This window comes from Erythrolamprus reginae, chromosome 3 (assembly GCF_031021105.1).
Source record: "Erythrolamprus reginae isolate rEryReg1 chromosome 3, rEryReg1.hap1, whole genome shotgun sequence".
NCBI lineage: Eukaryota > Metazoa > Chordata > Lepidosauria > Squamata > Dipsadidae > Erythrolamprus > Erythrolamprus reginae.
Window position 1 is genome coordinate 179514137 of NC_091952.1, and position 27536 is coordinate 179541672.

General features: G+C 37.9%; 1 protein-coding gene across 9 annotated transcripts in view; it reads left to right on the top strand.

Moving 5' to 3' along the window:
- The window catches only part of ATXN1 (ataxin 1), a 349478-nt gene that overhangs the window by 218455 nt on the left and 103487 nt on the right, over positions 1-27536 (top strand). For all 9 annotated transcript variants that reach the window (XM_070747309.1, XM_070747310.1, XM_070747308.1 and 6 more), the window contains one exon: positions 8650-8725. The gene's annotated coding sequence lies outside the window, so the exon portion shown is untranslated. The remainder of the gene's footprint in view (positions 1-8649; positions 8726-27536) is intronic.

Here is a 27536-nt window from a genome sequence, read left to right on the forward strand (position 1 = left end):
AGGGGATGGAAGGCACTCTAGTGCACTTGTACTCGCCCCTTACTGACCTCTTAGGGATCTGGATAGGTCAACCATGGATAATCTAAGGGTAAACTGTTGGGGGTTTGGGGGTGACACTATGGAGTCCGGTAATGAGTTCCACGCTTTGACAACTCAGTTACTGAAGTCATATTTTTTTATAGTCAAGTTTGGAGCGGTTAATATTAAGTTTAAATCTGTTGTGTGCTCTTGTGTTGTTGTGGTTGAAGCTGAAGTAGTCGCTGACAGACAGGACGTTGCAGCTTATGATCTTGTGGGCAATAATTAGATCTTGTTTAAGGCGTCTTAGTTCTAGGCTTTCTAGGCCCAGGATTGAAAGTCTAGTCTCGTAGTGTATTCTGTTTCAAGTGGAGGAGTGAAGGGCTCTTCTGGTGAAGTATCTTTGGACATTTTCAAGGGTGTTAACGTCTGAGATACGATATGGGTTCCAGACAGTATAAATATTTTAGGAGTGGATGGGTCTTAGTCAAAAATTGAAGGAGGAATTGTAAGCCTTCAGTTGTATCAGATTTCCCACACTTTATGATCGGCTGTGAAAATCTAGGGACCACCATTGAGAATAGCTAGATTGGTAAGTATGAAATAGAGGAATTTCTTGATAATATTACCACATTTGTGGGACAGATTGCCATCTTGCAGTTAGTCGGATTCTATTAGAAAAACCATTAGAAAGAGCTCTAAAAAATTCTGTTCTATAAGTTTTTAAAATAGTACTAGAAAGTCCATGACCTGTTGGGTAATCCTCCTTTCCTCTTATAATATAGACTGGCACAGTTTCCCTTCTCATAAATTTCAGCAGAGTCCTGTGAATCCTCCTCCTCCTTCCCTCCACCCCTCCCTCAAAAGCCCTGCCTGGAAATTTCCTGGGAGGAAAGGGAACAAAGGGTGGTATTTATTTATTCATTCATTCATTCATTCATTCATTCATTCATTCATTCATTCGTCCAATACACAAATACTTAGGAAGAAAAATAGACATGTAGTAATATATATAAAGGTAAAGTGAACTTAGAGGAGAGGATATATGAAAGAAAGAAAATATATATGATAAGTGAGAGAAAGAAAGACAATTGTACAGGGGACGAAAGGCACACCAGTGCACTTATGTACGCCCCTTCTTAGGAACCTGGAGAGGTCAATCGTGGAGAGTCTAAGGGAGAAATGTTGGGGGTTAGGGGTTGACACAATTGAGTCCGGCAATGAACCACAAGGAAAACTCCCATTCTGTATCCCAAGCCTTTTTCCTTAGAAATTTCACTAAGACAGTATTATATTATTATTATTATTATTATTATTATTATTATTATTATTATTATTATTATTATTATTATTAATTATTATTATTATTATTAATTATTATTATTATTATTATTATTATTATTATTTAATTAAATTTGTATGCCGCCCCTCTCCGTACACCATAACAACTATGGACTCATCTTGAAGTAAAAGGCATTTAATAAACTTAACCAGAACAAGTAGTAACCTATTTGGTTGTATGGGCGTATTATATTTATTATATATGCATTCATTTATAAAGATGTTTTTCTGAACAAAACAGTTACTGCTGAACAGCTTCTTAATTTTAGTCACTTGTTTCTGAAATGCTTGACATCCTCAAAATGTAAAAGCTAATTCTTGGCCTGAATACTTCATTAGCAATAAAATCTTCTTTTTGTTCAAAGCCTAAAATGCTTTCTGAATGAATTTTGCTTCTCAATAATTTGAGCTTTAAGAAGGAGAATAAAAGGAGTGTTTCAAGTAACTCATAATTATATGTTAAAAATGTGCTATAGCTCATATAGGGTGCTCCTTATTCAAATCTGAAGCTAAAGATAACTTCACCTTTATTAGCTGTTGAAATAAGCTGGGTGTGATTGTGCAAATCAGCAAAAAAAAAAATGGTAATAGCTTGAAAAAAAGAGTTTGTAGGAATGTACTAAGGGAATATATTTCACCTTATTCTAGGCTGGGAATCACATGATGAATATGGGATAGAATTTCAGTTGTATGTATGTAATCATTGCTTCTTGTATACCATTCTTATGAATATTCTGAATATTTGGATTAACTATATAATATTTTAAAGCAGATGGTTACATAGTGAATAGTTCAATAAATTCTTATGATATCGGGAAATATTTTATTTCTGGAAATCTAACAAAAATACAGGTAGTCCTCACTTGCTAACTGACTTGTTTAGTGACTATTCAAAGTTATGCCCTTTGCAGTGTTCAGATGCTCATTAATGTATACCTTGGCCTACTCCTTACCTGATGTTTTTCTTTCTTTCTTTTTTCTCCTTTATAGAATAGAGACATTGGAGAGGAAGAGATTACAAGAGAATGAGTAGGCCTACAGTGAAGAATACGCATCTAAAGTATTGCAGTGGCCCTGACAGTGCTAAGCACACTATACAAACATCCCAATAATTAGCCTCTTGTAATCCCTTCCTCTCCAGTGAATGTAAATATAGACATTAATTCTTTCTTGCTAATTATGCAGGGTCAGGTTCAGCATTCCAAAGAGTGATCTTCCTAATCTTTGGTTACTTGTAAGAGCCAGAGAAGTTTGTTTGTCTATCAACTTAATATGTTCATCCTTCAGTTTGACATGTATAATAGGACAAAGGAAATGTGTTCATATGGATGGAATTAGATGATAGTTTACAATATTCAATAAACTCTTTAACTGAAGATCATTTGGGAAAGTTTCTAGTTTTAAGACTGGACTTCTTCCAGTTAAAAAAAAAAGTGGTATGGTAGTTGTATTTAAATCAGTATGATAAAGGCTATTTGCTTTGAGGAAACTATAATCTATCCCAACAATGTTTTTTCAAGAGGCCACTGGACTTCCTGGTTTTTCTTTGAAGATGTTTCACTTATTTATTTTTTAAATTTGTATGCCGCCAACTCTCTGGGGACTCTGGTTGGCTCACAACCAAAAAAATAAAACATACAGTGTAATATTAAAACCTATAGCAAAACAATTTAAAGCCAACAATTAAAAACCATGCATGCAATTTATGGCTGGATCACAGTGGTATACCATCAGATCAACGGCCCTAGGCCTGCTGGAAAAGCCAGGTCTTTACAGCTTTCTGGAAGGCCAGTAGGGTGGGGGTAATCCGGATCTCAGGAGGTTGCTGGTTCCAGAGAGTCGGAGCAGCCACAGAGAAGGCCCTTCCCCTCAGACCTGCCAGCTGACACTGTTTAGCTGACGGGACCTGAAGAAGACCAACCTTGTGGGATCTAACTGGTCGCTAGGAGGTATAAGGTAGAAGGCGGTCTCGAAGATAGTCTGGCCCTAAGCCATGAAGGGCTTTAAAGGTAATGACCAACACCTTGAATTGCACCCGGAGGTAGTTCAGTCCACAGAGAATTGGTGTAATGTGGGTGTATCTAGGTGCACCCATAAAGCTCACGCGGCTGCATTCTGGACCAGCTGTAGTCTCCAAACACTTTTCAGGGGTAGCCCCATGTAGAGCGTGTTGCAGTAATCTAACCGTGAGGTGATAAGGGTATGAGTGACCATGAGAAGAGCCTCCTGATTATCACAATTGGTGCACTAGGTGAACCTGTGCAATCCTATGCAAAGACTTGGATGAGAAGCAAAACTACTTCAAAGAAAACCCAAAAAGTCAAGTTGCCTCTTCAAAAAGCACCTTTGGGACAATCATGACCTAGAGCAGTGATTTTCAACCTTTTTTGAGCCACGGCACATTTTTTACATTTACAAAATCCTGGGGCACACCACCAACCAAAATGACACAAAATGACACTCTAAGACACTTTCTTCTCTTTTTCCATCCCTGTCTCCTCTCCCCCCTTGTGTGTGTATGTGTGTGTGTGTCTATACACACTCTTGAACCATTTCCAAAAACAAGTGAGGGCTGGGGGTTTTTTCTCTCTTATTCTTTGGGTGCTTTTTATCATATGCTTTAAATTAAGAGTCACCTCTCTCTCTCTTATTTCTCTCTCTTTCCTCTCATTCTCTGTCTCAATCATTTCCTCATTTCTCTTTTTTCCTCCCCTTTTTGCTCATTTCTCTCTCTCTCTCTCTCCCTTCCTCTCCTTTTCTCTCTCTCGCTTTCTTTCTCTCTCACTCTTGCTTTCTCTCTCTTTTTTCTCTCTCTCTCTTGCTTTCTCTCTCTCTCTCAGCAAAAAGTTGCGAGACCGAAACTTAAGCTTCCTTCTTCATGGCACACCTGACCATGTCTCGCGGCACACTGGTTGAAAAACACTGACCTGATAATCTCCATAGACATGAACTGTAGTCTTCTTTTCATTTAAATATTTATTTACACAGTAGAAAATAAACTTTATAGTAAAATTAATAATTTAAAAAGATTGATTTATATGTGAACCACATATTTTGTTTTAATAGTGGAATAGTTTTTATTATGAATAACATAGTAATTGCAAGCATTGGACCATTATTATTGATTAGTGAGGTAATGGATGGATAGAGAAGAATGATGTAATTTTTATTAAGTTACCAAAAAACAATGACCTTGAGAGATATCAGATGATAGGAGTAAGAACATTGTTTTTAAAATGTTCCTTTAATGATAATATTTAATTTAATGGCAAACCGAAAGCTATTTAATTATCATTCAACAGGTACACCATTTTCTTATAAGTAAGACAGGGCTTTTAAGTGATCTAATATTTCATCTTTTTGTGTTTTACTGTCTATCATAATTCCTGCATAAAGATTGTTTCCATTTACTCAAAATTGCTTAATATTCATAAGCATTATATCTAAAAAAATTTGTTGCATTGAATGAACCTGGAGAGAAATGTGAAGAGAAGTGTTGAATCAGTTTGTGTTGTAATTAAGCATGCCTAAATGGAAGTAAGTATTATGAAAATTTGTTTTATTTTATTTTTATTTTTATTTACTTTGTCAAGTACGTATTAGTAGTATACATAGATACCCCATTTCCCCGAAAATAAGTCACGCCCGAAAGTAAGACATAGGAGAGGTTTCGTAGAATTGCCTAATATAAAGCAGCCCCCAAAAGTAAGATGTAGGAGACGTTTCGTTTCTCACCATTCCCGAACAGAACATATATAACACTGCTGTCTATAAATTGCATCCCCAAACGCTGCATCAATCAGATTTAAAACACATCCAACATGGTAGTAGTACATAATGTTATGGTAAGTAGTAAGTAGTAGTAGTAGTAAGAAATTCTTGCTAGGATTCAGTTTGTCTGGTTATGCTGGTTTGTGATGACAACTACTGTGCAGTATGTAATAAATGTTCGGGGTTTTTTGTTCAGCAATAAATGTGAATTCTTCATAAAAAAAAATAAGACATCCCCTGAAAATAAGACGTAGCACATATTTGGGATCAAAAATTAATATAAGACGCTGTCTTATTTTCGTGGAAACAGGGTATAACACTGTTTATATACATGAGATGGGTACTAATAAGAGGGAAACATTAGGAGAGGGACAGTAGGCATGCTAGTGCACTTATGCATGTCCTTAGGGATTATGGTGCAAGAGTATTCAAACTTCTTAGGAATTGGTGAGATCAACAGTGGATGGTCTAAGGGTAAAATTTTGGGAGTTTGGTGATGAAACTACAGACTCGGGTAGTGAGTTCTAGGCATTAACTACTTGGTTGCTGAAGTTGTATTTCCTACAGTCAAGTTTGGAGTGGTTTACTTTGAGATTGTATCTGTTGTATGCTCCTGTATTGTTGTGAATGATGCTGAAGTAGTTGTTGGCAGGAAGGAAGTTGTAGCAGAAGATTTAATGAGCTATGCTTAGGTTGTGTCGAAGGTGACAGTTCTAAGCTTTCTAAACCCAGGATTTCAAGTCTGGTTGCATAAAGTATTTTGTTGAGAATAGAAGAGTGGAGGGCTCTTCTCATAAAGTAACTCTGGACATTTTCTATTTACTGCATTTTTCCAGAGTATAAAACGCACCGGAGTATAAGACGCACCTAGATTTTTAAGGGTGGAAAACAAAGAAAAAAGTATTCTGAACCAAGTGGTGTAGTAATATATTATTTAATAAAATACCAGTGTAGCAGAATGCTTTTTACAAACATGTATTCTTTTCACAACCATGCACACTTTTTACAAACTTCAAACTTGACAGCTTTAAGACTAGTGGACTTCAACTCCCAGAATTGCTCCTCCAGTCATGCTAGCTCAGGAATGGGACTTGAAGTCCACAAGCCTTAAACTTGCCAAGTTTGAATAACCTTGCAACCCTAATCCCTAACCCTTCAACCTTGGCAACTTTAAGACTTCTGGACTTTAGCTCCCATTCCTGAGCTTGTCCTCCTCTAACTGTGGCCCCTTTGCTCTTTGAACTTCCCAATGCTATTTACAAAGAGCCATAAAGATTATCACTGGACATTCAAAAAAAGAAAATCAAAGGGGGAGATAATGAAGTTGTAGTACTTCTCTTGCCTATTGGAATGGGCCGAGCAGAAGCGATCGAAATGGCAGCTTCACCAGAGAAAACGCAAGGATGCAGGCAAAGGAAACAATTTCCTTCCTTCCTAGTCACTCTGTGGCAATCCAAATGAGTGTGCACGTGGTTGTACTGCTGCTGACTCTGGTTGCAGCCCAGGGAGTCGTCCTGTTGCCTGCGTGTCTTTCCTCCTTCCTTCCTACCCTGTTAGTCGGCTCGCTAGAGCAGCACTTCCTCAGACAGTCTGGGAGTAGGCTTTGTACAGGAAGGGCAGCAGGGGTTTTCAAGCAGCAGCAGTGGGGAGGGTTCACTCCAGGCAGCAACAGTGGCAGTGGCTGCTCTTCCTCAGGCAAGTGAGGGGTGGAGGGGGGACTTACACGCAAGGTGTGGCAGGGGTCCTCAGCTAACAGTTCCGTAGACCCCCTTAACCTTTCTGATTGGTGGCTGGATCGATCTTCTGGAATACTGCCAATCAGTTATCTGTTCCTACCCTGTTACCGCCGTTGCACTAACTCCCTCCCCCCAGGTATGTCTGATGGAGCATTCAGTGTATAAGATGCGCCCAGTTTTTTACCCTATTTTGGTGAGTAAAAAGGTGCATCTTATACTCCAGAAAATACGGTATGTCCAAAATGCGGTGTGGGTTCATGCAAGACAGTTGTGTACATGGCAGAAAATTGCCTTGCATGTTTTCATTGATCGAAAACGATCCTTACATGCTTTTAGAAACTATATTAAGTGCACAGCAGGATAGTTCAACTATGTTAAACTGGAACTAATTGCGTGTATTACATCTATTGGCAAGCAAAAGGTGAATTATCAGTAAATAAGCACACTGATGATATAAAAAAAACCCTTATTAATAAATGAACAGTTCTAGTTAAATGTATTGCTACAAGAGATACAGTTAGGTACTAATCATGCTGGCTGAGATTTTTTTCTAATTATATTCTAGTTGTGGAATATACAGACAAAGAGGATTGAGATTCACATTTATTTTTATTGATTTATTTATCCAAATTTTATGCTCCTCATCTCACCACGTGAGTACATCACTCCAAAGCATCAGTATTTAAACTCAGAGGACACTGTGTTACACAAAAAGGTTTGAACAGAAGCTTATGCATCAATCAATACATTATTAAATATTTCAGAAGAAGATAGGATTCTTTCCCTCCATCCCTAGAGCTACAGGTAGTCCTCAACTTACAGCAGTTCATTTAGTGACTCTAGGAAGTTACAACAGCACTGAAAAAAGTAACATGACCACTTTCCACACTTAGGACCATTGCGGCATTCCCGTGGTTATGTGATAAAAATTCAGGAGCTTGGCAACTGATTTGTGTTTATGACCATTGTCTTTTCCCAGGGTCATGTGATCACCTCTTGTGATTTTCTGGCGAGCAATGTCAATGGGAAAACCAGATTTACTTAACAACCATGTTACTAACTGAACAAATGAAAAACTGCAGAGATTCACTTAACAACTGGCAAGAAAAGTTGTAAAATGGAGCAAAATTCGGTTAAGAAATGTTTCACCTAGCAACAAAAATTTTGGGCTCAATTGTGTTTATAAGTTGAGGACTACATGTATTTGCAGTAGTTATAGACCATGGTTGGGGACTTCTTGGTCTATAATGCAGTGAGGAAGGGCAATACCGACTAACATTTCTGATTTGTGTTCTATCTGGTTATTAAAAGATCAGGCATTCAAGAAAGTACCTAATTGCATTTAATCTGTGTCTTTGATTTGATTTGATTTGCACTCTGAATATCCAGTGCATCTCAGGATATTATTGCAGAGAACAGGCAAACAATATTTATTGTGTTCTAGCATTTGCAAAACCTAATTGTACATGTATTTTCAATGCTTTTCATGTCATAAAAAAAGTCTTTAGAACATTTTAATGTTACTTTATCTATAGTTTTACTCTTGTTCAGATTTTTAAAAATCATTTATGTCAATAATTAAATTGTTATCATATAATTGTGTCATAAGAAATTATGACCCACTGAAAAATTCTTGATTTTTAATAAAGAATAATTTTAATTCAAATGCAATAGCCATTAATACATGAAGAAAAATATTTCAGTACTCATTGATATATTTTGTTCTTCTTCAAAGTAGTAAAAATAAGAAAATAAGGTAATATACGTTATCTTCTTCCTGTAGGTGAGAAGAGCAGATGGCGTGCAGATATATTTGAAAACCAAGCAGAAAATTCTGAAGAAGATTGCTCAGTGATATGGTAAGTATGCATACATTTCCCTTCTTTTAATACCAGTTGTATCTACCAAGAAAATATCATTATCTTCTAATGATGATGAGCAAATTAAAAGTGAAAAAGCTCTTTATAAGAATTTTACTCTAATTCAACATACATAATCTGTGGTTTTGCTGTCATTCTGGGTCTACGCAAAGATTTAATGTCAGAGTCATAGGGGTAGATATGTATTTTTCTCTTGAAAGGGCGGGGCACACACTTTGTATGGGTCCAGTTATATTTTTACAGCCTCTGAAGCCTCATAATATCTCATGACTGAGATACAGAAGTAAAACAACTCTTTGCAGTGACATTTCCCCCCATTTGTAGCATGGAACACTAATCTCTGCATCTCTGCCAGGTTATTAACTGTTTTAGTATTGGATTATTATTATATGCTGTTTTATTGCTGTTGTTAGCCGCCCCGAGTCTGCGGAGAGGGGCGGCATACAAATCCAATAAATAAATAATACTATTGGTTCCTTTTTTCTAAGGAACCTCAACAAATGTCTAAAATCAACTGAAAAATTCAATTCAACAACCTTTGCAAGCCAGCTTATTTTTTTTAAGTAAAAGAAATGGAAGAATGGGTATGATATATGAATGACCGCCTGCTCTTGTTGTATTCTTACATTAATGGTGCTGTTAACACTGACTTACTGATCTGTTTGAGAGTAAGTTCAGGTAATAGACCACTGTTTGAACAGCAGCAGCTGGTAACAGAGAGTTGAATGGATTGAGGGTTTGCAAGACCTGTTTATAGTTAATTGAATGTTCTTGTGAACATGAAAAATTGGCTCATCTGTATGCCATAAAATCAATTATACTGAAGTCTAAAAGAACTAGGATGTGTACCAACAGTACCATGATGGCAAAACCCTGGCACATGAAGCCATATTGGTGGGCATACAAGCTCAGGTCCGGCGTCTGTGCATATGCTGGCCAGCTGATTTTTGGGCCTTTGGGCCCACTGGGAGTCCAGAAACAGGCTATTTCCAGCCTCTGGAGGATGTGGGGAAGGCCCGTTTTTTGCTCTCATCAAGTTCAAGAGCCTGGGAAGAGCTAACGGCTTTCCCCCCTCCCATCTCCCAAGGCCCTTTGGAGGCTAGAAACGGCCCATTTCCCAACTTACTCGAAATAGGCCATTTCTGGCCTCCGGAGGACCTCTGGAGGTGTGGGGAAGGTCTTTTTTCGCCCTCCCCAGGCTCCTAGAAAGGCTTTAAAACCTGGGGGGAGGGAAAAATGAGGATATCACCGTGTGCCAGGACCGGGGATGTGTAAATGCATAGGGGGTAGGGGACCACATGGAACTATGGATGTGGGCACGCATGCACATGACCCCCCCTCACTCCCCACTTTTGGCACATGACCCAAAAAACATTCACCATAACTGCTCTAGTATCTTTATACATATCTTAAGTTATTTTTAAAAATCCTTTGAACTAATTATTTTGAATTCCACCAATAATATTTGTAGGGCTGAGAACTGAAGTTTGTCCTTATTCTTGAAATTTAAGCCTGTAATTCTGGTATACAGTTTGTATTTTCTTTTAGTCTGGAGGTATTTGGATTTATAAATTAGTGGCTGAAACACCAGGTGTCCCTAGTGCTCTAACTCTTTTATTAACTATCCCCTTTTTTTCTTTACTTCCAATATCAATCTAAAAATAGCTGTTAATTAGCAACGGAACTTGTATACAATTATTGGATTTGTAATATATTGTTTCTATTGTTGCTTTGAGCTGCCCCGAGTCTGCGGAGAGGGACGGCATACAAATCTAAATAATAATAATAATAATAATAATAATAATAATAATAATAATAATAATAATAATAATAATATGTTGTAATATGAAATACCCTCTTCTTCAAAAGTTTGTGTTTAATTCTACATCCTGCCCAGGAAGAAGATGAAGATATCATGTGACTGGGTATCAGTACTAAAAAAGAGTTTTGTAATTTACTCAAAATAATTTATTGAACACAAAATCTAGTAATTTAGCACTGTTATAAATATGGTTGGAAAATATTTTGTAGTTAAACAAGTAGTAATGGGCTGAAAAGTCATGTTTCTAACTATATCTTTTTAAATTTCAGTTTATAAATACATGTCGCCAGGAAAAGTTATTTTCAAATTTTTTAGTGCTCAAACTTGTAAATCTGAGGCTGAGAGATAATATTGTGTTTAATGCTACTGATGAATTCATAAGTGAAACAACAAGTTTTTATTTCTCACCTTGTATGCTACTTACTCTACTACTTCGTTTGGTTAAAACTTATAATACTACTTTAAATGAATGTAAAATATAGAATTATGGAAATAATTCTGGAGCTATTTGGAATTATAAATTAGCACATCTTTTACTTGACAACAAATTGAAAAAGTAATATACAAATTTGTCTTCACATAATCTGAATCTTATACAAATTTGAAGGCTGCTTATTGAATTTATATCCAATGGATGGGTTTACTAAGTCTAGCTCTATTTCGTTTTTCTTATATCTAGAATTGAGTAATAGAACTTTATTCTGTTTCTTAAAATTCGTTGTAACATTTAGCTGTGTGTGCAGCTAGCAGTTGGGTCCCTCAGGCACATTATAGGTCAGCATTTCCAAAGCCTGAATGTTGTAAATTAGGAATCATATTTTATGTACAAGTAAATTCCAGTTTCCAAATTATGAGTTTGCTATATCAACAAATACTTCATTTATTGCAGCAAAGGGAAAATAATTGCTCAGTGCAATATTTATTTTGATACATGGCCAACTGATGTTACTCTTGCATAAATGGGTTTCTTTCCTGTTAACTCTAATGCTTTTCAGTTAATGTCTAGGAAATAGCTCAAGCACAAGCAAAATTTCATGTTTTATCGTTGTCTTCCATTATGAGAATTGCCTTGGATATTGTTAGACTTAAAGTTTGGATCCTTTCTTCCTTTTTTTTTTGAAGGTATACTTCTACACACAGTAAACTAAGTATTAGATATAAGTCCCCGAAAGTTTCCCTATCTCTGATAGGCAAACCATTGTTCAAGCATAGGTGCCACATTCCATATTATTATTATTATGATTATTATTATGATGATGATGATGATTATTATTATTTTTATTATTACTACTCCTACTACTACTACTACATGTATTATTATTATTATGTCAGTACAACACAGCCAACAAGATCACTATGCTGGATTTCGTATTTCATCACCAGTCGGGCACTTCCCAAGCACCTGGGACTGCGTGATGTAGCGGCGAATTATGTTTGCCGATCCCAGTAAATTGGCCTTTTGCAATAGACAGATGGAGATTTTGTCAATTCCAATGGTTTTCAAATGTCTGCTGAGATCCTTTGGCACTGCGCCCAGCGTGCCAAGTACCACTGGGACCACTTTCACGGGCTTATGCCAGAGCCGTTGCAGCTCGATTTTTAGATCTTCATATTTCACTAATTTCTCTAGCTGCTTCTCCTCAATTCTGCTGTCTCCTGGGATTGCGATGTCGATGATCCATACTTTCTTTTTCTCCACGATCACAATGTCTGGCGTGTTATGCTTCAGAATTCGGTCAGTCTGAAGTCGGAAGTCCCACAGTAGTTTTGCTTGCTCATTTTCGACCACTTTTTCGAGCTTATGATCAGTTCTTTGCCACTGATAAATGGTAGTTCCGGCACAAGTTCCAGTGGATCATTTGTGCCACAGCATCATGTCTATGCTTGTAGTCAGTCTGTGCGGTCTTTTTGCAGCAGCTGAGTATGTGATCGATTGTTTCATCTGTTTCTTTACAGAGTCTGCACATTATTATTATTATTATTATTATTATTATTATTATTATTATTATTATTATTATTATTATTATTATTATTATTAAGATTTGTATGCCTCCCCTCTCTGAAGACTCGGAGTGGCTCACAACAACAAAACAGTACAAATCCAATGATTAAAAACAATTTAAAACCCTTAATATAAAAAACAGTCATACATCTCAGACAAAGCATACATAAAACTTATACATACATAAAACATAAAAATTATGCTACTTTATTTTCTAGATGCATTATTTGTTAATTGTGCTACATTGAATCACAAGTTGTGAGATGATACTCAGCATATTCTATAGGTCCAGAGTTTAATGACCTTACTTGCTACTTTGCTCCGGTGAACAGTGAACTAATATGTGATAAACTAGATTCAAATCTAGGATCATAGAGTTCTGATTTATTCTAATGAGAAATAAAATGCAGAAATCCATTTTTCTTTTGTCCTTATGTGATATTTCAAATTGTAGGAATAAAAGTTTATGTTTGCCTGTTTTCCCGGAATGAGTTTAGAACTGGGAGGAAGAAAATATATTATTTGACTTGTGCTTCATATTATATGTATAATAAAATTGGGGGGGGGGGGGGCTTTTCCCCTTCAAAGAGAAAGACAAACTAGAAGATTAAGATAGATATTCCTTGAGTCAAGCTTAATGACATTTTAATTCACAACACACTGATAATCAGTACGCAAATGATACCCAGTTATACATCTCCACCCCATGCCAATTCAGTGAAGCCGTGGATGTGATGTGCCGGTGCCGGGAAGCTGTAAGGTCTGGATGGGGGCCAACTGGCTGAAGCTCAACCCAGACAAGGCCGAATGGCTGTGGGCATTTCCTCCTAAGGACTATTTGATCTGTCCTTCCATTGTTCTGGGGGGAGAAACATTGATCCCCTCAGACATGGTCTGCAACTTGGGTGTCCTGGACCCACAGGGTCCTTGCTCACCATCTCTCGGCTGTGGCCAGGAGGACCTTTGCCCCGGTTTGCCTGGTGCACCATCTGCGGCTCTATTTATACCAGGAGGCTCTGCGCACAGTCGTTCAGGCCCTCATCACCTCCCATCTTGATTATTGCAACACGCTCTACATGGGGATACCCTTGAAGAGTGTTCGGAGTCATGGTGCACCTCGGTACACCTATATAACACCAATACTTCGCAAGCTGCACTGGCTTCCTATTAGTCTCCAGGCACAATTCAAGGTGTTGGTTATTACCTATAAAGCCCTATATGGCTCAGGGCCAGATTATCTACGGGACCATCTCTTTCCACATACCTCCCAGAGACGAATTAGAGCAGACAGAGTTGGCCTCCTCCAGGTCCTGTCAGCTAAGCGAGGCAGGTTGGCGGGACCATGGGGAAGGGCCTTTTCTGTTGCTGCCCCAGCTCTATGGAATCAAGTCCTTCCCGATGTCCAGACTGCTCCCACCCTGCTGGTTTTCCATAATGCTATGAAGACCTGGCTATGTCGGCAGGCCTGGGGCCCTAAATCAACAACTAGCTTGACCATGTGTATGAATCTGTATGAATGGCAAGTATGCGTGTTGTTGAGTTTTTCTATTATGAGTTTTAATTAGGATTTTAGAGATTAGATTGTATTTTTGACTTCTTTTTAGTTTTTGTAATTTATATTGTTGTAAGCCACCTTGAATCCTTTGGGAGTAGGTGGCATAGAAGTCAAATTAAATAAATAAATAAGTAAGTAAACAAACAAACAAATAAATAAATACTACCTCCTATTTCAGGGGCATTCTTCACTATTGTCTCCAACTTCAATTTGTAAGAGAATTAAATCTCCCACTGATTATGTTGCCTTTCCGGTAATTAAAAGGCAAAAATGAGCAGGGGCAGGGAATAAATATTTTATTTCATTTGCTGGCTGCAGAACTTGGTGGTTAGGCAATTTGGCCTTTCTTTGGGAGATAGACCAATCTTACACAAGATAATCAGATTCATACTTTGCTACAAAATCATAAAATACAAAATGATTTCACTGGGGTTTACAGTGGCAAGGAGAAAGTGGAGAGTGGAGAAAAGTGCTTAAAAAAGAATCAATCAAAAGGTAAAAAGTGAATTGACGGGAAGATATTAGAGAAATTTGGGGGAAACTACACAAATAATAGATTTAAAAATGGGCAAAAGACTCGAGAGAGAAAAGCTTTTTTGTATTTCATTTTTTACAACATAAAAAATTGCAACACAACAATGTTGCATATTGATATGGAAAATACCTTCATTACCTTCACACACACAAGGTCAGTGTGTGTATGGAGGAATTAAGGAATTAAGCCAATTCCTTCAGCTTTCCTGCCTGCTAATTGACTTCTAGATCAGTGGTCACCAATTGGTAGTGCATGGACCACTGGTGGTCCATGAAAAAAGGTTGGTGGTCCACAGAAAACTTATTTGTATTTTTATATTGCACTAAATAGAATTTATCTTTTTAAAAAAATCATATCAGTGGTTTGCAGGATTTAAAATTATAAATTTAGTGGTCCCTGAGGTCTGAAAGGTCTGGTGATCCCTGTTCTAGATGATGACATTTTCCCTGCATTGCTGCATTGGTCACAGATTGCAAAATTTTAACGGCAGTTACTTGTTTAAGGAGTCTGAGTTTACAATTCATGATAACAATGGCAAGAATGATAACTTAAGAGGCTTCTGTTTTTAGAAACCTTTTGTTATTTTCAAATTAAATATGTCTGAAATCTCTGTACATGAATATTTTAGACTGTTGCCTTTTTTGGAATAGTAGCACATTATTTTATCCCATTTTGTCTGGAGGAAGTAGTCTCCACTGCTCTCATTGTATTAACATAGTAAAACATAGTCATTATTTAAAAATCAGCTACTCTTAAATTCTAATCAGGCAGTCTAAATGCAATTTGTGTTTTGGAGATAAGCCTTGGTTTCTAACATTCAACTTTTAATATCTACTTAATTGATTTAGACAACTAAAAGAGCTAACATGAACCCTTCATTTAATGCATCAGGATTTAATAGACTTTTAATGTGGTAGGCAAAATTGGAGTCAGAATAACAGACAAAATCTATTGTAGCTACATTACTTAAGCTGATTGGCATAAATTGTGATTTGTTACTATTTATATCATTTAAGTCATTGTATAGTTAGATATTCTGGATAATGGACAGTTTCATTGTTATTTCAGTGGGAATATTTGAATTGAATCAGGTAAATAGAATTGAATCAGGTAAATGGGTTCTATGGGTTGGAAAAAAAAACACTATTGTTTTTGTAATTTTGTCCACCATCTATAATGCTAGTAGTTAACATGATAGTAATGTTTACGCTCTCTAAATTTTAATACTGTTCTGTTGTAAACATTGTAAACCTAAGAATCGTCTATTTTAGAAATGAATTGTGCTGTGAAGTTTTTACCTATTTTGCAATTTTCTCTGAGATTTTGAAATTTATTTCCAAGGTTGGCAGTGCTTATGTTCGATTAATAGACTTAGAGGGAAAGAAAACATTTTACCAGTTCTAAATAGCTTCAGCAGCTGCAGGCTACTTTTAGACCTTACCTTCCACTTATATATTTTCAATGCTGTTAAGACTTGCAATTTGTCTTAATAACCTTCTCTCAAATAAGCTTGCCCATAGGGTAACAATCTAATCACAAAATCTTTTCTACTGCTTTCAAAAGTCAGGGAGGTGATTGGGCAATGAAGGGATCTTTTCTGTTATGATGTTGGTCTTTGCAGTCCTTTTTCTGGCATTCACAGATGCTATTTTAGTGCCAAGTCTTCTGTGTTTCCGGGCCCTTTGAAAATTTTGCCGTTTTGTTGTTCTGCTATGTTTTATTATTTTAATTGTTATAGTTTTTAAATGTCTTGAGGATTTCATTTTAAAAATCTGTGTTATAATATTAATTAGAAGAACCATTCCTGGCTTTTCAACTACATCCAAGGGAAAAAATATATATTCGTTTTGGACATAATGTGAACAGCAGTGCTTAACATTTCAAACACCACTATTGTCACTTGGCAATCCTGGTAATATGGTATGCTGTATGTCAGTTAAGAACTCATTTTTGGTTTAAAAGCTTGGTTTAAAGCAGGGATCCCTGAACGTAACAGAATACTGTACAAAACTAGATTTATAATCCTGCGCCTAGAAAGCTTAGAACTACGCTGCCTTAAACATGATCTAAGTATTGCCTACAAGATCATATGCTGCAATGTCCTGCCTGTCAATGACTACTTCAGCTTCAACCACAACAACACAAGAGCACATAACAGATTCAAGCTCAATATTAACTGCTCCAAACTTGACTGTAAAAAATATGACTTTAGTAACAGAGTTGTTGAAGCGTGGAACTCATTACCGGACTCCGTAGTATCATCCCCAAACCCCCAACATTTTACCCTTAGACTGTCTACGGTTGACCTCTCCAGATTCTTAAGACGTCAGTAAAGGGCGTGCATAAGTTCACTAGAGTCCCTTCCGACCCCTGTCCTATAGTCTCTCCTATATCCCATATATCTTCTCTTCTATCCCTTTATCTTTCTTCTATTCTCTCATTGATTTATTTTATCCTATACTCTCTCTTCTATTCCTTCTCTGATTTTATTTCCTGGAAGGTGTCCTCTGCTACCTTCATTGTGTATTATTGTGTATTGGACAAATTAAATAAATAAATAAAACTTTAAGACTTGTGGACTTCAACTCCCACAATTCTCCAACCAGCATAGCATAGCTGGCTGGAGAATTCTGGAAGTTGCAGTCCACAAATCTTAAAGTTGCCAAGTTTGAAGACCTCTGGTTTAAAGTGAATTTACTATTTTAAATAGTTCTTGGTGGGATTTTCAATCAGTTGCAGATGGACATGGTTTTTTAAACAGCGGCATTAGCAGAATTTTTGAACATGTATTCTTTTCTCATGAAGGCATGGTCCTAACTCAGTCTAAAAGTTGGCAGTGAAGAGTAATTCAAAGGTGAAAAGTAATGTGTCTTGTAATTATTTAGAATTCAAGATAGTTGAATTGCCTTCATTTAATTGCAGAAAATTTAAATAATCTCAAACATTTATTTAAAATAAAATAATTTGATTTTTTCCCCTTGATAATCATTTTCTTGCGCTAGGGCAGTAATTATTATTATTATTATTTGTTATTTTATTATTTATTAGATTTGTATGCCGCCCTTCTCTGAAAACTTGGGGCGGTTAATGTAATGGTGAACCTTTTTCAGTTCGCGTGCCAAACGTTTTTTTTGGGGGGGGGTTGTTGCGTGCACGTGTGCCCACAGCCATATTCCATATGAATCCAATAAATAAATAAATAAATAAATGTGGCCACACATGCATGTGCATGGGGCTTCCCTCCTGGCATGTAATGGCATACCCGTTTTTTGCTCTCCCCAAGCTTCAGAGCCTTTCTTAGGAGCCTGGGGAGGGTGAAAATGGCTCCCCCCCCCCCGGAGGTCCTTCAGAAGCTGGAAACCTTCTGTTGCCCAACTTCCATTTGAAATTCCATTTTTGGCTCTCCCCAGGCTTCAGAGTCTTTCTAGGAGCCTGGGAAGGGAGAAAGCTGCCTTTCCCACCCCCTGGAGTCCAGAAGTGGCCCATTTTTCAACTTGTGGCATGCGTGGCATAAGTTCACCATCATCATGGCGCTAGGGCTTATCATGTGTTCCTATTCATAATCCAGATGGGGTGTCTAAAGTAAGCATTAACAGAAATCAGAAATTGTGCTGCGGGCTCTGTAAGTAGTCCTCAATTTATAACAGTTCAAAATTACAATGGCACAAAAAAGTGACTTATGGCAGTTTTTCACATGACCATGGCAACATCCCCATGGTCAAGATTCAGATGCTTAGCAATTGACTCATGATTATGATAGTTCCTATGTCCCACAGTTATTTGTTTATTTAATTACATTTCTATGCCGTCCAACTCCCTAGGGACTCAGGGCGGCTGAGTTATGTGATTTCCTATTGCGACCTTACAAGCAAATTCAACATGGAAGCCAGATTTATTTAATTTTTTAAAAAATATATATTTTTATTGATTTTGTAGATATGGTTACATAAAACAAACATAAAACAGTGCACAGTGCGTACGCCCATCACCCGACTGACAATAACCATCACCACCACCGCCAATTGTGAGGGGTTCAAATATTTACTAGTTTATTTTTTTTTTATTTCCTTAGCTCTACTTTGCATTTGTTATTATTAAAAGAGTGATTGGAGTTTATTTTTCACATTTTCATCACAGATTCTACTCAGCATATAACCTTTCACCTTATTCCGTCGTGCCATCAGCTTCTCCAATTTATTTTCATCAAAGTTGTTTAATCTTATTTCCATGATTTCAAAATGAATGTGATCCGCCAGATTTATTTAATGACTGTGATACAGACTTAACAACTACAATTTATTTATTTATTTTTAATAAAATATAATCTTTATTGAAGTTAAATGGGGGAGGGGATACAGGAAGCAAAAGGACTATGTAAATATTAGTACAAATCTGTATGAATTTAGAGTATGCAGTTATAAAACAAAATACACACTTACATAAGGGAAGAAAATAAAGAGGAAAAGCTAAAGAGAGAGAAAGGAAAAGAGAGAGAAAGGGGGAGAAAGAGAGAAGAAGAAATTGATTGATTGGATTTATATGCCTGCTGCCCCTCTCCGAGGACTCACTTAACAACCATGGCACAAAAGATTGTAAGTTGTCTCATTTAACAACAGAAATCTTTGGCCTCTACTGTAACCGTAAGTTAAGGACTACCCAAACTTTTTTGTTTGCATTTTTCTATGTTGTGAGCTACTTTGAATCCTTGGAGAAGGGCGGCATATGAGTCCAATAAATAATAAATACTATGGGATTTAGTATAGGGTTATATTTGACTTTTACTGAAATAAATCTTTGCAGGTTGCTGTTTCATGTACTGCTGGAGGCAACCAGGCTAGCTGTGTAAATAAAGAATCTTACAGTATTATCTTCCCCCTTTTCTTGTATACAATTGTATAGAATTGTATAAAATTGTACTTGTTCATTTGGGTGTGTAATATATTAGACTCTTAAAGGAAGTTTCTCGTGGCTTTCCTTTCTGGTTGCAACCATCTGAGTCCTCAAAATCTTTGTTGGGATTTTAATGTGGGACGTAGCATAGAAGCCGCTATGGAAAGAAAGGGACCAGAACATTTTCTCTATTGAATTCCTCAACTTAATGTTCCCTGGGAATTCAAACCAAGTTCAGCTTCCATGTTGAGTTCCACTCTTACCACATTGTACTCCCACTGAGATAGGGAGCTTTATTTATTCCCTTTTTTGTTGCTTTTCTTCTTTTAAATTATCTTCTTACCAGCAGTAGTTTCTAAGGGGGGGGGGGAACAATATGCGAAAATGAATTTTTAAATTGGGACCCTAGAAGTTCTTGATTTTCAAGCTCTAGTCCCATCACTATCTTTTCTCCACCTACAAATATTAATGTGTATTACAAATAGATGTAATGATGGTTGTGTGTGTGTGTGTACGTAACATTTTTTGCTGATAACGAAAAGGAAGGGCAACTAGTATAGATCTATTTCCAGGTATTTTGCTCTTGTCAGTTAGGCATACCCTTATCGGGATTTGAACCTGGCCAGTCTGCCTGCAAGGCAGTAGCTTTAACCTCTAGGCCACAGGTTCTCCTCCTGTTGACAGAAACACACACACATGAAAATGGGACTACATAATACAGGAGACGCTGTTTCTTATATATTGTCTATGTGTAGAGAAAGGATTTGATTCTAAGCAGGCATTGTTTTTGTATACTGTCAGCCGCCCCAAGTCTTCGGAGAAGGGCAGCATACAAATCTAATAAATAATAATAATCTCAATTTTATTTTTTTCATCGACATCCTTTTTACCTTTCATGAATCGAGGGAATCATTTTTGAAACTAGGAGACTTTTCCATCAGTGTAGTGCCAATGGTTGTGAGTCTTCACTTTTTTCTTGAGCAGTAAATCATGTAGAAATCCTACAAGACCAACGAAGGTTTTCTGAAGCTTACCCTTCGGCTCATGAAGACAGGAAGAATTAAGTGACTGGAGCTGACACCCACTTTGTTTTGCCACATTATTTTCCTGCATTTTCCAGATTGTTGCAACAAGTCAAAGTTCAGTGCATTTATATTCCAGTTCTGTGACTTTCAGTAAAACTGTATTGTGAGTGGCTGCTTTGTTTTGGGGGAGCATACTAAATACATTTCAAATATTTACAAATTTTAATATGCACATTTCCTGAGGGTTAGTGGTTTCAAGTTTCCTTTATATACCTGATATAATAAACCTACCTAGGATATGAAATACTATATATACTCACAGTTGACTTGTTAATGTGCTTGTTAATATGAAGACCCAGATTATTGGGGGCCTTATGCTGATTCTGTAAACTGCTTACAGTATCCTAAGATTTTTTAAAAATCCTTGTATCCTAAGATTTTTATTAATATTGATTGTTTTTTCATTGCTTATTTGACCCCTATGGCAATCATTAAGTGTTGTACCACATGATTCTTGACAAATGTATCTTTTTCTTTTATGTACACTGAGAGCATATGCACCAAGACAAATTCCTTGTGTCTCCAATCACACTTGGCCAATAAAATTCTATTCTATTCTATTCTAAACTGCTTAGAGAAGGCTGTAGAATACTCTGAAGGGGTATATTAGTCTAACTTTCACTCCTGCTTTTACGATTTTTCCTGAACCTGAGATGCGGTGACTTAGCTGGGCTTGTCTACCAAACAGTTGGCAATTTGAGACCCAAATACTGTATGACAGATTAAGGTACTATTCTTGTCCCAGGTCCCATCAAGCTAGCAATTTGAAAGTGTGCAAATGTGAGTAGAAAAATAGGTACCACCTTGGTGGGAAGGTAATAATGTTCCATGCACCTTAGTGTGTAGTCATGTTGGCCACATGACCACAGAAGCATCTTTGAACAATGTTGGCTCTTTCAGCTGTGTATCGAAGATTTATTTATTTATTATTTAGATTTAGATTTGTATGCTGCCCCTCTCCGCAGACTCGCCATAGAGTTGGACATGACTGGACCAGAGAAAACTGTACCTTTTATTTTGGGCTGTTAAACATTGTTATCAGTGACTTGGATGATGAAGTTTGTGGGGCTTACCAAGTTTGCAGGTAGAAGAGGGAGAGATTCAAAGTGGAAAGATAAGATTCAGAAAGTTCTGGAGAATCTTAGACAGTGGATTTTAATGAATCTGGAGAAACAAACTGTTCTGCCTCTGGACAAGAAAAAATGCACCATGAATGATTAATGGAAGAGACTTGATATAACAGTAATATTTTTGGAAGGATCTGGGTTTACTCTTCAGTCACAACTTAAACATAAATCATGTGAGGATGTTTTCGCGTGGGAGATTATCCGTACTGAAGGAGCGGGTCCAGCAGTCACGTGGGTTGCTTGCTGTCCAATCCACATAGGACAAAGCCTTGTCTTTAAAAATATTGCTGGATCCACCCCTTCCCCAGAATTTGCTCGGTCCTCCTACCGGCAGGACGTGTGGTGGCTCAGCTCCTCTCAAAAACACCTTCCCTCTTCACTCTCTCTCTCCCTCTGCAAATTCAACAGATAAGTAAAATCCCTTACTATTGCCTTTCTTCTTCGAAGCTTTGACTTCGTGCCAGCTCTACTGGGCTCGGCACCAAAAGGGAGAAGCCGTGGTGCAGCTAAAGCTACAAGTTTTGCAATCACCTTGCTTGCGCCGCTGCCGGATTGCATTTACAAGTAAATCTACTCGGCTGGGAGGTTATTATTGTGGCCCTTCTTTTTCCCATCAAAACCTGCCAAAAATGGGCAAATCTTGCATGTGCGAGCATTCTCATGTGAGATTTCGCTTGCGCAGGAACCAAATTTCACAAGTGTACACACATGCATGCATCAGGGGCATGGAGATGTGTGTGCATCTCAGTTTCCTCCGCCTGAACCCTGATTCCAGTTGTATCGGCTTCAACCCATTATTTACTTACTTATTTATTTATTTATTAGATTTGTATGCCGCCCCTCTCCGAAGACTCGGGGCGGCTCACAACAGCAATAAAAACAATATAACAGTGGAACAAATCTAATATTAAAAACATATAAAACCCTATCATTACTTAAAAACCAAACAGCAACATTCATACCAAACATAAAACAAAGTAGAAAAAATAGCCTGGGGGAAAAGTGTCTCAACTCCCCCATGCCTGGCGGTATAAGTGAGTCTTAAGTAGTTTACGAAAGACAGGAAGAATTATTCCAGTGGAGGGAATTCAGGGTTGAACCTGGTAGATTTATGCTAGATACAAATATAAAAAAGCTTTTGAGCAGAACAGATGATAATGCAAGCAAGGGTGTATGTGGTAGCCCAACATCTTAGCTGGCCTTTAATTACTGACTGTTGTCCTTGCATCATTCTGATTTTACCCTGGTTCTAATGTCTTTTATATGTAGTTTGGATTCTTCTTTGCAGCTGTTACTATAACAGGCCACTATGTCACACGTTAATGCATTTTGAGATGCTGATTCAGGCACATTAGGTGTGCTTTCCCAAGTGGAAATCAAGCAGGAAAGCAATTGACTTCAGTGTTAGCTTACTTCAGTGTGCAAAATATTTATTTTGTTGTTTTATATTTTCTGAATTTCCCCTTTAAAAAAGGGGGAAGTGTCATAGAATAACTCTTAAAATTGAAACTAAACAAATGCAGGTTTCCTCGCTTAGGGCAAATTCCCTATTGAGGGATTGATTATTTTAATCTAAGAATTTGCTTTGTATGAAAAAGCAAAGGCTATTGTGATTTCTGCAATAAATGCTTCTTCCCACATAAACTATTTGAACATTTTCCTGCTGAAACCATCAGAACACATTTACCATTATATTGTGAGATTGATCTAGTTGTATCCTGTTTCCCATTTACATGTTTACCTGAAATAGCTACTTTTGTTAAAAGATCAAAGTAATGTCTTATCCAAAGAAAATAACCTCTCTAATACTAGAAACAACGGAGGAAATATTACACCACATTGAAGCTGGTGAAAGGTTCTTAGCCCTAAGACAGTGATGGTGAGCCTTTTTGTCGTTGTGTGCCAAAAGTGTGTGAGTGCATGCGCAACAGCACCCACAATGCAATGGGAAACCCCGCATGGGCATGTACCCCCCCCCACGCATGCATGCATCCCCTATTCATACGGCCCACTCCCCCGTGCTCCATTTTGGGCTTCAAAACCCTCCTATACCAAGCCAGTGTGGCTGTTACTGCTTCCCGGTTGGCGCACCTCTTACCGCAACCGCTTCCTGGCCGGTTGGTCTCCATGAGTGAGGAACTGCACTCTCTTCCGATCCTCTGGGACAGCTCGCTTCCCTGATTGTGATTTTTCTGGCAGAGAGGGAAGGAAGTCCTGGCCCACACTCTTGCAGGAGTGCAGCAGTGTGTGAGAACCACCATTGCCAGGGGGTGAGGAGGCTGCAGCGGTAAGGACAGGTGGGCAACTCCTCCATATATCACTCTCCCCAGTCAGGAGTATCTCCCCTGGCTTTAAGTCTTCGGAGAGGGGTGGCATACAAATCTAATAAATTGAAAATTGAATTGAATTTAAAGAGCTCTAGAGGTGGATCCCCCTGCCTCCGCCCCTAGTATACCCTAAGTCCAGAAAAGTTCCTGACCAGGCTGATGGGGCCAGATGAACACATGCTCTTCCACTCAGCAGCTCTCCAGGGGAACCAGGCATAGCCAAAGCACCAACTGCCAAAGCAGATCCGCATCAGCATCTCCCTGCCTGGGAAGGGGCAACACTTCCCCAGACAACTTCCCTCCCACGCAGAAGTGTCAGGAAAGCGTCTCCCTCAGCATGGAAAGTTGCTCTTGGTGATGTGCAGTCCTTAAAAAGAGGATGGGGCCAAGGAGGAGATGAGGCTGCTTGGAGGGAAGCCACCTTCCTCTTTTAAAGAGGAATTATTTGCTTTTACATTGATTCCTATGGGATTCCTTCCCCACTGGAGGCCTGGGACTGTGCAAGAAGCCCGCCCAGGTGTGGAAGGAGGGAAACCCTGTCCAGCCTGTCCTTCCTACCGCATCCCCACACGCACCATTTTGGTACTAGCAGAATTCCATGAAGCCTCCTGGAACTAAAAACAGGCCAGGGAAGGGAGCGCCGCAACCCCGCAAACCCTATTTTTGTGCTAGCAGAGTTCCCTGAAGCTCCTGGAATTTAAAATGGGCCATGGAGGGCATCACACCACCTGCATACATGTGCACATGAACCCCACCCCCCATGCATGCACGAACAACCTCACCCCCGCAGAAGTGCTTGCATCTCTTGGCCAAAATCCAAAAATCAGCTAGCTGGCGGGAGGCACAGACGTATGTACTGTGAAGCTGACCTGGATGTCGGCTCACGTGCCCGCAGGGATGGCCCCATGTGCCACCTGTGCCATAGGTTTGTCATCACGGCCCTAAGACATTCTTTTCACTTGGACAACTCTACTGGGCCCGACATAATAAAGATTTCTAATAAAATTCATAGTGATTTGATGCATTCTGCTTCTTTCTGCTATGAATACCAGGCACGTTAGAAATCTAGCTGTTGGGAAAATGCTTTTGCTATATACACAGAGAGAGCAGGAACAAAATATAGTTGAGTAATGTAGTGCTTGAGAATAGTGCTCTAAAAACATGTGTCAATGTTTATGGGCTACAGGGGGCTACAAAATTTGATATCATGCTCGAAAATTCATTTTTTTCCTGGTTCAATGTCTTGCTTTATGTGAATTGTTTAAAGTGAGATTTGCAGGAAACATATAAAAAAATGAAATTAATTAATAAATACATTTGATATCCTTGGAAGTGCAGTATGACTGCATAAAATGCAAAACCTAATGTAGACAGAATTAATTATGACACGTTTGGAGACTTGTAGTAATAGTGCCAGGAGGGTGTAAAATCCATAGAGAGAGTAACTGTAGCGCTAGGGTGATACTTGAGTCATACTGAAAATAATTTCATAGAGTTTTTATGATCTATGAGGATGGACAGACTTCCTAACTACTTCTTCCTAACTTGCTATTAAAAGCTACCAGAATTGATTTAGAGATAAAGACTTTGGAGGAATAAATGCCTCTTGCAAGGATACAAAAAGTAGTGATGAAGCCTTTGTTAAAGAAATCAAATTTAGATTGACTAGATTGAGATAATTATTTTGAGAAACATCAGATGTAGCAATTGAAGATTGAGAAACATATCATTTTCCATTTGCTTGCTTGCTTACTTCTGATTCAAAAGAAAATGTTATCTAGCAAAGGCTGCTACAATCAATTGGATCAGAGGATTTATTTAGATAGCAGACAGATCTTTGACATGAGTTGTCATTGAGGGTATCCTTTGGTACAAGAGTGGTGAGTGAAGGAGACAAGCAATCAAGGGAATGTACTCTTTTTCTGTCTTAGTTTTTACCAAATAACTTTTCAAGTCAAGCCAGCTACAAATATTAGACAGTCATGCCATGCCATGCCTGATATAATCCTGATATTTCAGCATGCAGGCTGCACAGTATTTTTCTTGAGGCTCTTATCTGGGCCTTTTACAGTGGTACCTCTATCTATGAACTTAATGCATTCCCTGACCAGGTTCTTAAGTAGAAAAGTTTGTAAGAAGAAGCATTTTTTCCCATAGGAATCAATGTAAAAGCAAATAATGCGTGCAATTGGGGAAACCACAGGGAGCGTGGAGGCCCTGTTTCCTTCCAGGAGATTCCTAGAAAGGCCCCACGGAGGCTCCTCCCTGCCTTTTCCAGTTACAGTTTCGGAGGCTCGGGTTTGTAAGTGGAAAATGGTTCTTGAGAAGAGGCAAAAAAAATATTGAGCGCCTGGTTCTTATCTAGAAAACTTTGTAAGTAGAGGCGTTTGTAAGTAGAGGTACCACTGTATTGTTTTCCCTCTCTCAGATCAATATATATCTTAACAATTCATGGTTTAAGTGTTTCCATTCTGTTTTGTAAATCTGTTCAGAAGAGCTGTCTGTACTAGGGTAATTTAACTACTGGTGAAAGGATGTAATATGGGCTTTTAGGTTCATAAATTTTGACTATCTAGAAAGTAATAGACCTACTATTCAGTTTAACTGCAGATTGCCTCAATAGTGCATTTAGCTATGAACTTGCAGTCCCTGTTCCAAAAACCCTCTGTAAATGTAGAACTTTTTGCTTTAGACTTTTCAGTGTCTAAAACAAAAATACCTTACTCAAAATACCTTACTCCGCCAAGCTTGAAATTCTTGGTTTAGACAACTTACAACTCCGTCATCTCCGTTCCGACTTAATTATAGTTCATAACATCATATACCAAAATGTCCTACCTGTTAACGACTACTTCACTACTTCAACCGCAACAACACACGAGCATGAAATCGATTTAAACTAAATGTCAACCACTTCAAACTTGACTGCAAAAAATACGACTTCAGCAACAGAGTAATCAACGCCTGGAATGCACTACCTGATTCTGTGGTTTCTACTCCTAAACCCAAAACCTTTAGCCTTAGACTATCTACAATTGACCTCTCCCCCTTTCTAAGAGGTCTGTAAGGGGCGTGCATAAGCGCACCACTGTGCCTACCGTCCCTGTCCTATTGTCTTCTTTTGTTACTTTTTATCATTACTTATCTAATGTTTTATTTGTATAAATTACCACCCTATAATTGTTTGATAAAATAAAATAAATAAATATATATATATCTCTGTATGTAAGGTACTTCAGGGGAAATTAATTTGACATGATCTGAGGGTTAATTTCTACTTTAACTTTTAGAAGGTTTTGATATATTCAGCAGCAAAAATTATTGAGCCCTTAATTATATTTCTTATAAGGAGAAAGGAAAAAACTGGTCTATTAAAATTAGTTTAGATCGTGTGAAAAATGCCATACAGAATGTTCCTTATTAGAGATACAAGGTAGGAATCAGTGA